Source organism: Pavona decussata, unplaced genomic scaffold (assembly GCF_977016875.1).
Source record: "Pavona decussata unplaced genomic scaffold, jaPavDecu1.1 SCAFFOLD_105, whole genome shotgun sequence".
Taxonomy (NCBI): Eukaryota; Metazoa; Cnidaria; class Anthozoa; order Scleractinia; family Agariciidae; genus Pavona; species Pavona decussata.
Genome location: NW_028145519.1, coordinates 679,985 through 689,101, shown reverse-complemented (window position 1 = coordinate 689,101; position 9,117 = coordinate 679,985).

Below are 9,117 nucleotides of genomic sequence, written 5' to 3'. Positions count from 1 at the left end.
TCTAAATAAAATCGGCGTGATGATAGTAAAAGCAACAAAATTGCTCAGTGCGTACACAGTAAGCACACAAAGACGTAAATAAGACAATATGCGAACGTGGTCTGTATAATGATCAGTATACGTCAGGGTACACTTGAACCAGGCTTCATATACAAAAGTATAAGGAATCAAATATATACTGGTCATTATACAATCCTTTCAAGCCAGTGCCCTTATTCGATTTCGTATATATATCTTTTACTTGTCATCTATACCGACGTCTTATTACTCAGGCCGTAAGGCGGACCGAGTTAAGGTTTCGGTAGCATTATCAAATTCTTTTTTTCTTTTTGGGGTCGCGATGGGCCGAGAGATAAGACTTCGGGCCACGAGTTATTGTTCTCGGTCTCGTTTTTTGTACTCGGCTGGTACGAGTTACGTTTTGTGTCGTGTTACCAAATTCTTTAAATTCTCTGTCGCGTTCTTTGTTTTCGGGCCGTGAGGAGTATTTACAATATGTGAGCCAGACGTGCGATGTATGAACAAAACATGCGAGGCATGCGAGGCATGACCAACCCCAACATAAACTGCTAACCGTTAAGCTAACCGGGGAGCTATTTAAGCTAACCTAAGTGCTATTTAGGCTAACTGGAGTGCTCTTTAGGCTAACCGGAGTGCTTTTTAGGCTAACCTGAGTGACTCAAGGTTAGTTTTGCTTAACCGAAAATTTGGCAACTAAATCAGTCTATGACCTCGCGGGCCAAGATAGATAAAGATGTCTCACGTTTACTATAGAAAAACAATTAATGTAGAAACGGTTTCTGTCTTCAAATGAAAGGTGAATAACAAATGCTTTCCCTTGAATTTCATTTAAAAATATAAACAGCGAAACATTGAAAAACGTACAAGGATATAAACGAACGCGTGATGCGTAACGTTACTCTAGATCCTGGAGGGGGGAGGGGCTACCCAACAGATGCTTGGGTAGGGAGGTGCGGCCCGGGCGTTCAAACCCTGACCCTGTTTAAGACACAATTCTCCGATTTCCCTATCCCGTTTAAGACGCAATTCAAAATTTTCAGGCCCTTTCTAAGACATTTAACCCAAAATCACACCCTGCTTAAGACTAGAATGAAATAAGAATACACTAGTTTCTTACTGTATTTTAATGCATTGGCAATCACAATCTGTTTAAGCCATTAGGTCATGTAGGGCAGTACCCTGTTTAAGACAGAAAGTGATGAAATAGATACCCCGTTCAAGGCAAAACACCCTGAAAACCATACCCTATCGGGCCGCACGTCCCCATTAAGGTCACATAGGGGAGTACCCCTCCCCCCCCACCCCCGGTCTAGATCATACCGAAAATTACGATCCGTCATTGACCCGGCGTCACATACATATTAAGGACCGTACAAATGGTTTCTGTCTCCAAACGAAAGGTGAAAACGTAAGGATTAAAGTCTGTTGATTATAAAAAGCATTCGTATTACAAATGTCGTTTTCCCCTGTATTTCATTCTGACTGCAAGAAATGCAATTCTATCTGGCGGTTACTTATTGCCTCACTATATCTCTGTATCTATCAATTTGGTAACCTGCAAGGAAGCTCTCTTGGGGGTGGGGGGCAGGAGGGGGAAAGAGGATCTACCCCCAAGAGAGCTTGCTGGCAGGCTATCTATTTGGGAAAATTGGCGATGCTGGAGGTTATCTCTGTTAAAAGATTGTAGGCTTTACGCACCACACAGTCAAATATGGCCCGAGTATAAGCTGGAAACAGCTTGTTCCACGTAAAATGTGTAATTTCACGCACTGTTGATGCAAGACTAAATTCTCATACGCCCCCCCCCCCCCCCCCCCTTCCATAAGTACACCCAAGGAACGGTGGTTACATACGAACGATGAAAACGTTTACTCAATGATAATGGTAATGGTATTTATACAAATAAATAATTAATATAAATGAATAAATGGATGTATTTATATGAATCAACATCAAGGAAGGATATTCTGTATTTTTTTTTTAAATCATCTATTTCAAGAATGCTGCAAAGGGCTAAGCAGAATTCTTAAGCGTCGCTAAGTTCGCCTTGTAAACATCAGATAGGTTTGCTCAGGTTTTTGGATATTTCTTATGTAATGCCCCATTCACACCAAGGCTTAAACACGTTTAAAAGCTGTTTAGTTTAGTTAAACACAGTTTAAAATTGTTTCCTTCATAAAAGCTGCTTTCGGATTTTTGTCGGCTACAGATTTAGCACAAATGCAAGCATAAGTTAAAGTTTACTTGATGACGAACTTAAGCCTCCGAAAAAAATTATGCAAATTAGGCTAAGGACCGATTGAATCGGTCCATGGCTTATTATTAACTGTAACCTAAGACCACAGATCGCACTATGAGCCCCATCGAAGTGTCGCTTTTAAATATTTGTGGTAGCGCTTCATCTCACTTGTTGATTTCCAAAGTGCACGCGGAGAGAAACATTAAACCTCTAACCCGGGCATTTTTTGACGTAAAAAGATTATTTGCGTGGCTGTTCGCGCGAGGACACTCAATCACGTCTGACTTCGCGGGAAGAATAAACCGCCAATTACGCAAGTAGAAACACAACTTAAGCCTCGCATAATTTACTACATAACGTAATATATTGTTCAAACCGTTAAAACTGACATCTTGACAGCATTTACTAAAAAATTGCATGTACATAGCCAAAACAACGGAAATAAAATTACGAGTCGACCGCAACAATACGGCCTCGTCAGTAACCGCAATCCCTGATAAGAACACAAGGCCTTTTCTCAGTCTGAAACAAAAGAATCGAGCGCGAAGTTACAGGAAGCTCAAAGTCTTTACACTCACTATCCACAATGAGAACTTCAAGGCCAATAATGTAATGTGGTGTGAAAATACACAGCACTCAAAAAATATTCATGCACATAGGTGAAGAACGAAATATTCAGCACAACTTGTTCTTAAATATTCTGTTGGTATAGTCCATTTTACAAAGTGGCACAAAGTTCTTTCATCGAGGGACGTTTCTCCGTGTTGTCACAACAAGCCAGTTTTGCTGCCTTTGGCGACTCTGCAGTCGCTGTTGGAAGCAAATCCAGCACGTCCAATGCCATTTTCCCGAAGAAAGAAAAAATGTCCGAAGCTACTGGATCGCTTGCATTGTGGAAAGTATTAACTCGTGTCTACACCCAAAAGCCGCTGGTAAGTAACTTTATTGTGCTTGGAAGAACAAATGTATACGTAGATTGATTCGTTGTATTCGAAGAGCTGTCTGCATATCTAGGGACGACACTCAAGCGTCAACAAGCTCAGCGTATTATATTGCGAGTTGACTCAACATTTAACTGACACTCTATTGAGGTGGTACTCGAGAATAGATTGACTTAGACTGCAAGCAGTCCCTTCCTGGATAGTCGAGAGGTCACGCGAAATAGCCGCGCGCGAAAAAAAGACTAGAGCGAACGAGCGGAAGGGGGGGCTCCAGTCTCGCTGCGCTATGAGCACACCATCTCGCCTAACCAGACAGGGACTGCTTGCAGTCTAAGATTGACCCTTTCAGAATCGGTTGGCTATTATTATCCAAATATAAGATCGTTTACAAAGTTTCAGTTCGAGGGGAGTTGAGTTTAGCGAGACATGACCAAATGAAGTTTCGTCTCCAAGGAAAATTGTGCGGGATAATCACCACAACAGACCACTAAAAATGGAATCGCAGTTTACGAAAAACAAAAACAATTAAAAGCCGTGCCAAAAACGTCCCTGTTATAACAACAAATAACTTTTGTTATTGGCAGCGGCTTAGCAGCTAAAATAAGATAGAGGAACTCCTTGATAAGGGGTTGCTTAAATGTGGGTTTGCCTGTATGTGCATCGGTTGTTTAGTTAAGTCGATGTGACAACTTTTCATTCCTTAATTATTTTTGTTCACAGTGACAGGTTTCCAACCGGGCTTATACTATATTCAACAAAGTCGACTATACTAAAAGAACGATCACAAACTGTTCTCCTTTCCAACATTTGCTTCCAGGGAGATGGTGTCGCGTCGAAAGATTTTATGTGCCTGAAGACTTCATCCCAAACCTTTTGACTGACATGCATTTCTAAACAGCGCGGGAGAAAAGAGGCACTTACGCCCACCGATATGGGGAGAAACGTTAAGAGTTTTCCATTACAGGAACTATGACATTAACGATGTTGTCACCGCCTTTACCGAACCAGGTAGCGAACCATTAAAATTAAATAAGACTTACCTCGGAGACAAGGAAGTGGCCGAGAGAAACATGCCACTGAATGGACTGCAAGCACTGGATGCAGCCAAAGAACAAGCTAAAAACGGAATGACTATCAAATCTCCGACTTTGCAACTGCAAATAGTAGTTGGGCGTGGCCAGGGCAGGGCAACCAGAGAATTTGAAATAATCTGGTGGCCAGGACTATTCACAAGCAGCATCCACGAAAAGCTAACCTTACGGTTTTACATTTCTAAAGTGCTACTTTAAAAAACTGTTTCTGCTTCATGAATTGAATTCGCTTCATTTATACTATTATGATCTAACGACCACTTCGTGTTTAAATAAAGCTTCAAGGAAGAGTCGTGCGTTTCAAAACGTATAATTTGGCTGTCAGAAACAAAACGTGTTGCAGGAAAATAATTCTACCTTCAATCGGTCAACTTTTGAGGTCTTTCGAATGGATAAACAAAAAGTAATACAGTTACTGATTCCATTAGATAACATTCTGCCTTAAGATAAAAACACTTCAAACTGAACTGACTACCGAAGTGAGACGGAACAGAAAATGTTAAAGTTCTGCCTTCAGATAACAACAGCCCAAGTTGAACTGACTACCCAAGTGAGACAGAACAGAAAATAACTTAATAATGTTAAATTTCTACCTTCAGATAACAACAGTCTAAACTTAACTGACTACCCAAGTGAGACAGAACAGAAAATGAATTAATATGTTAAAGTTCTGCCTTCAGATAACAACAGTTCAAGTTGAACTGACTACCCAAGTGAGACAGAACAGAAAATATAAATTAATAATGTTAAATTTCTATCTTCAGATAACAACAGTCTAAACTGAACTGACTACCCAAGTGAGACAGAACAGAAAATAAATTAATCATGTTAAATTTCTGCCTTCAGATAACAACAGTCTAAACTGAACTGACTACCCAAGTGAGACAGAACAGAAGATCAATTAATGTTAAAGTTCTGCCTTCAGATAACAACAGCCCAAGTTGAACTGACTACCCAAGTGAGACAGAACAGAAAATAAATTAATAATGTTAAATTTCTATCTTCAGATAACAACAGTCTAAACTGAACTGACTACCGAAGTGAGACAGAACAGGAGATGAATTAATGTTAAGTTCTGCCTTCAGATAACAACAGCCCAAGTTGAACTGACTACCCAAGTGAGACAAAACAGAAAATAAATTAATAATTTATGTTAAATTTCTGCCTTCAGATAACAACAGTCTAAACTGAACTCACTACCCAAGTGAGACAGAACAGAAGATGAATTAATGTTAAGTTCTGCCTTCAGATAACAACAGCCCAAGTAGAACTGACTACCCAAGTGAGACAGAACAGAAAATAAATTAATAATGTTAAATTTCTATCTTCAGATAACAACAGTCTAAACTGAACTGACTACCCAAGTGAGACAAAACAGAAGATCAATTAATGTTAAAGTTCTGCCTTAAGATAACAACAGCCCAAGTTGAACTGTCTACCGAAGTGAGACAGAACAGGAGATGAATTAATGTTAAGTTCTGCCTTCAGATAACAACAGCCCAAGTTGAACTGACTACCCAAGTGAGACAAAACAGAAAATAAATTAATAATTTATGTTAAATTTCTGCCTTCAGATAACAACAGTCTAAACTGAACTGACTACCCAAGTGAGACAGAACAGAAGATGAATTAATGTTAAGTTCTGCCTTCAGATAACAACAGCCCAAGTAGAACTGACTACCCAAGTGAGACAGAACAGAAAATAAATTAATAATGTTAAATTTCTATCTTCAGATAACAACAGTCTAAACTGAACTGACTACCCAAGTGAGACAAAACAGAAAATCAATTAATATTAAAGTTCTGCCTTCAGATAACAACAGTCCAAGTTGAACTGACTACCCAAGTGAGACAGAACAGAAGATCAATTAATGTTAAGTTCTGCCTTCAGATAACAACAGCCCAAGTTGAACTGACTACCCAAGTGAGACAGAACAGAAAATAAATTAATAATGTTAAATTTCTATCTTCAGATAACAACAGTCTAAACTGAACTGACTATACCGAAGTGAGACAGAACAGAAGATGAATTAATGTTAAGTTCTGCCTTCAGATAACAACAGCCCAAGTTGAACTGACTACCCAAGTGAGACAGAACAGAAAATAAATTAATAACTGATGTTATATTTCTGCCTTCAGATAACAACAGTCTAAACTGAACTGACTACCCAAGTGAGACAGAACAGAAAATGAATTAATGTTAAAGTTCTGCCTTCAGATAACAACAGTCCAAGTTGAACTGACTACCCAAGTGAGAAAGAACAGAAAATAAATTAATAATGTTAAATTTCTATCTTCAGATAACAACAGTCTAAACTGAACTGACTACCCAAGTGGAGTGTTGTCCAATACACACAAACGGAATCCAATGGAATGGATTGGCATTCCATTGGTACACCATTAGTGAATTGCATCTCATTAAGGAGACTTAGACTATTTTCGCTACGGTTCGCTTTGAGTACAGTGGGATTCCGTTCGTCCATTGGTACCAATGGTACGATTGGTACCAATAGAATGACTTGGCATTCCATTGGAACACCATTGGTGAATTCCAACTCATTAAGGAGACTTAGACTATTTGCGCTACAGTTCGGTTTGAGTACAGCAGGATTCCGTTCGTCCATTGGTACCAATGGTACGATTGGTACAAATAAAATGACTTGGCATTCCATTGGTACACCATTGGTGAATTGCATCTCATTAAGGGGACTTAGACTATTTTCGCTACGGTTTGGTTTGAGTACAGCAGGATTCCGTTCGTCCATTAGTACCAATGGTACGATTGGTACCAATAGAATGACTTGGCATTCCATTGGAACACCATTGGTGAATTGCATCTCATTAAGTGGACTTAGACTATTTGCGCTACAGTTCGGTTTGAGTACATCTGGATTCCGTTTGTCCTTTGGTACCAATGGTAAGATTGGTACAAATAGAGTGACTTGGCATTCCGTTGGTACACCATTGGTGAATTGCATCTCATTAAGGGGACTTAGACTATTTTCACTACGGTTCGGTTTGAGTACAGTGGGATTCCGTTCGTCCATTGGTATCAATGGTACCATTGGTACCAATAGAATGACTTGGCATTCCATTGGACCACCATTGGTGAATTGCATCTCATTAAGGGGACTTAGACTATTTTCGCTACGGTTCGGTTTGAGTACAGCTGGATTCCGTTCGTCCATTGGTACCAATGGTACGATTGGTACCAGTAGAGTGACTTGGCATTCCATTGGTACACCATTGGTGAATTGCATCTCATTAAGGGTACTTGGACTGTTTTCGCTACGGTTCGGTTTGAGTACAGCTGGATTCCATTCGCCCATTGGTACCAATAGAGTGACTTGGCATTCCATTTGTACACCATTGGTGAAATGCATATCATTAACACATGTAAGCCGTTTGAAACTTGAACGAATGGTCGATTGGTACCATTGGTACCAATGGTACAAATGGAAAAGTAGTCAGTCGATTGGTTAACCATTGGAATTTGCATCTCAAAACGAGCTTCATGACTTGAATAAAGGTCGATCTTTAAACAAAATACCCTGATTCTTTAATGCCATGAGCCGAACCAAGCGCGTACGCATGAATATAACTCGTTCTTTAATCCATGAACCGAAACAAGCGCGTTGCGCATGCATAAAACTCGTTCTTTAATCCATGAACCGAAACAAGCGTGCTACGCATGAATATAACTCGTTTTTTAATCCATAAACCGAACCAAGCGCGATACGCATGAATACAACTCGTTATTTATTACGAAACAAGCGTGCTACGCATTAATATTACCGGTAGTCGTTCTTTAATCCATGAATCGAAACAAGCGCGCTACACGTGAATATACCTCGTTCTTTAGTCCATGAACCGAAACAAGTGCGTTACCCATAAATATAACTCGTTCTTTAATCCATGAATCGAAAAAAGCGCGCTACACAGAAATCAAAATCGTTGTTTAATCAATGAACCGAAACAAGCGCGCTACACGTGAATATAACTTGTTCTTTAGTCCATGAACCAAAACAAGTGCGTTACACATAAATATAACTCGTTCTTTAATCCATGATCCGAAACAAGCACGTTACACATAAATCAAAATCGTTCTTTAATCCATGAACCGAAACAAGCGCGCTAGACATCAATATACCTTGTTCTTTAATCGCAGAGCCGAAACAAACGAGGAACACATGAATATAATTCACCCTTTAATCCATGAACCCAAACGGGGATGCACAATCTGCGAGCCAGCGAGGCATGCAAGGCATGCGAGGCAGACGTGTGAGCAAGCGCGCTACGTATGAATTTAACTCGTTCTTTAATCTATGAACCGAAACAAGCGCGCTACACATGAATATGACTCGTATATTCATGTGTAGCGTTCTTGTTTCGATTCATGGATAAAGAACGATCGAGGTATATTCACATATAGCGCGCTTGTTTTGGTTTATGGATTAAAGAACGAGTACCAGTAATATTCATGCGTAGCACGCTCGTTTCGGTTCATTGATTAAAGAACGAGTTGTATTCATGCGTATCGCGCTTGTTTCGGTTTATGGATTAAAAACGAGTTATATTCATGCGTAGCGCGCTTCTTTCGGTTCCTGGATTAAAGAATGAGTTATATTCATGCGTAGCACGCTCGGTTTTGGTACATGGATTAAGGAAGGAGTTATATTCTGTATGTAGCGCGTTAATGTTTTGGTTCATGGATTAAAGAACGAGTTATATTCATGCATAGCGCGCTTTTTTTGGGGTCATGGATTAAATAACAAGTTATATTCATGTGTAGCGCGCTAGTTTCGGTTCATGGATTAAAGAACGA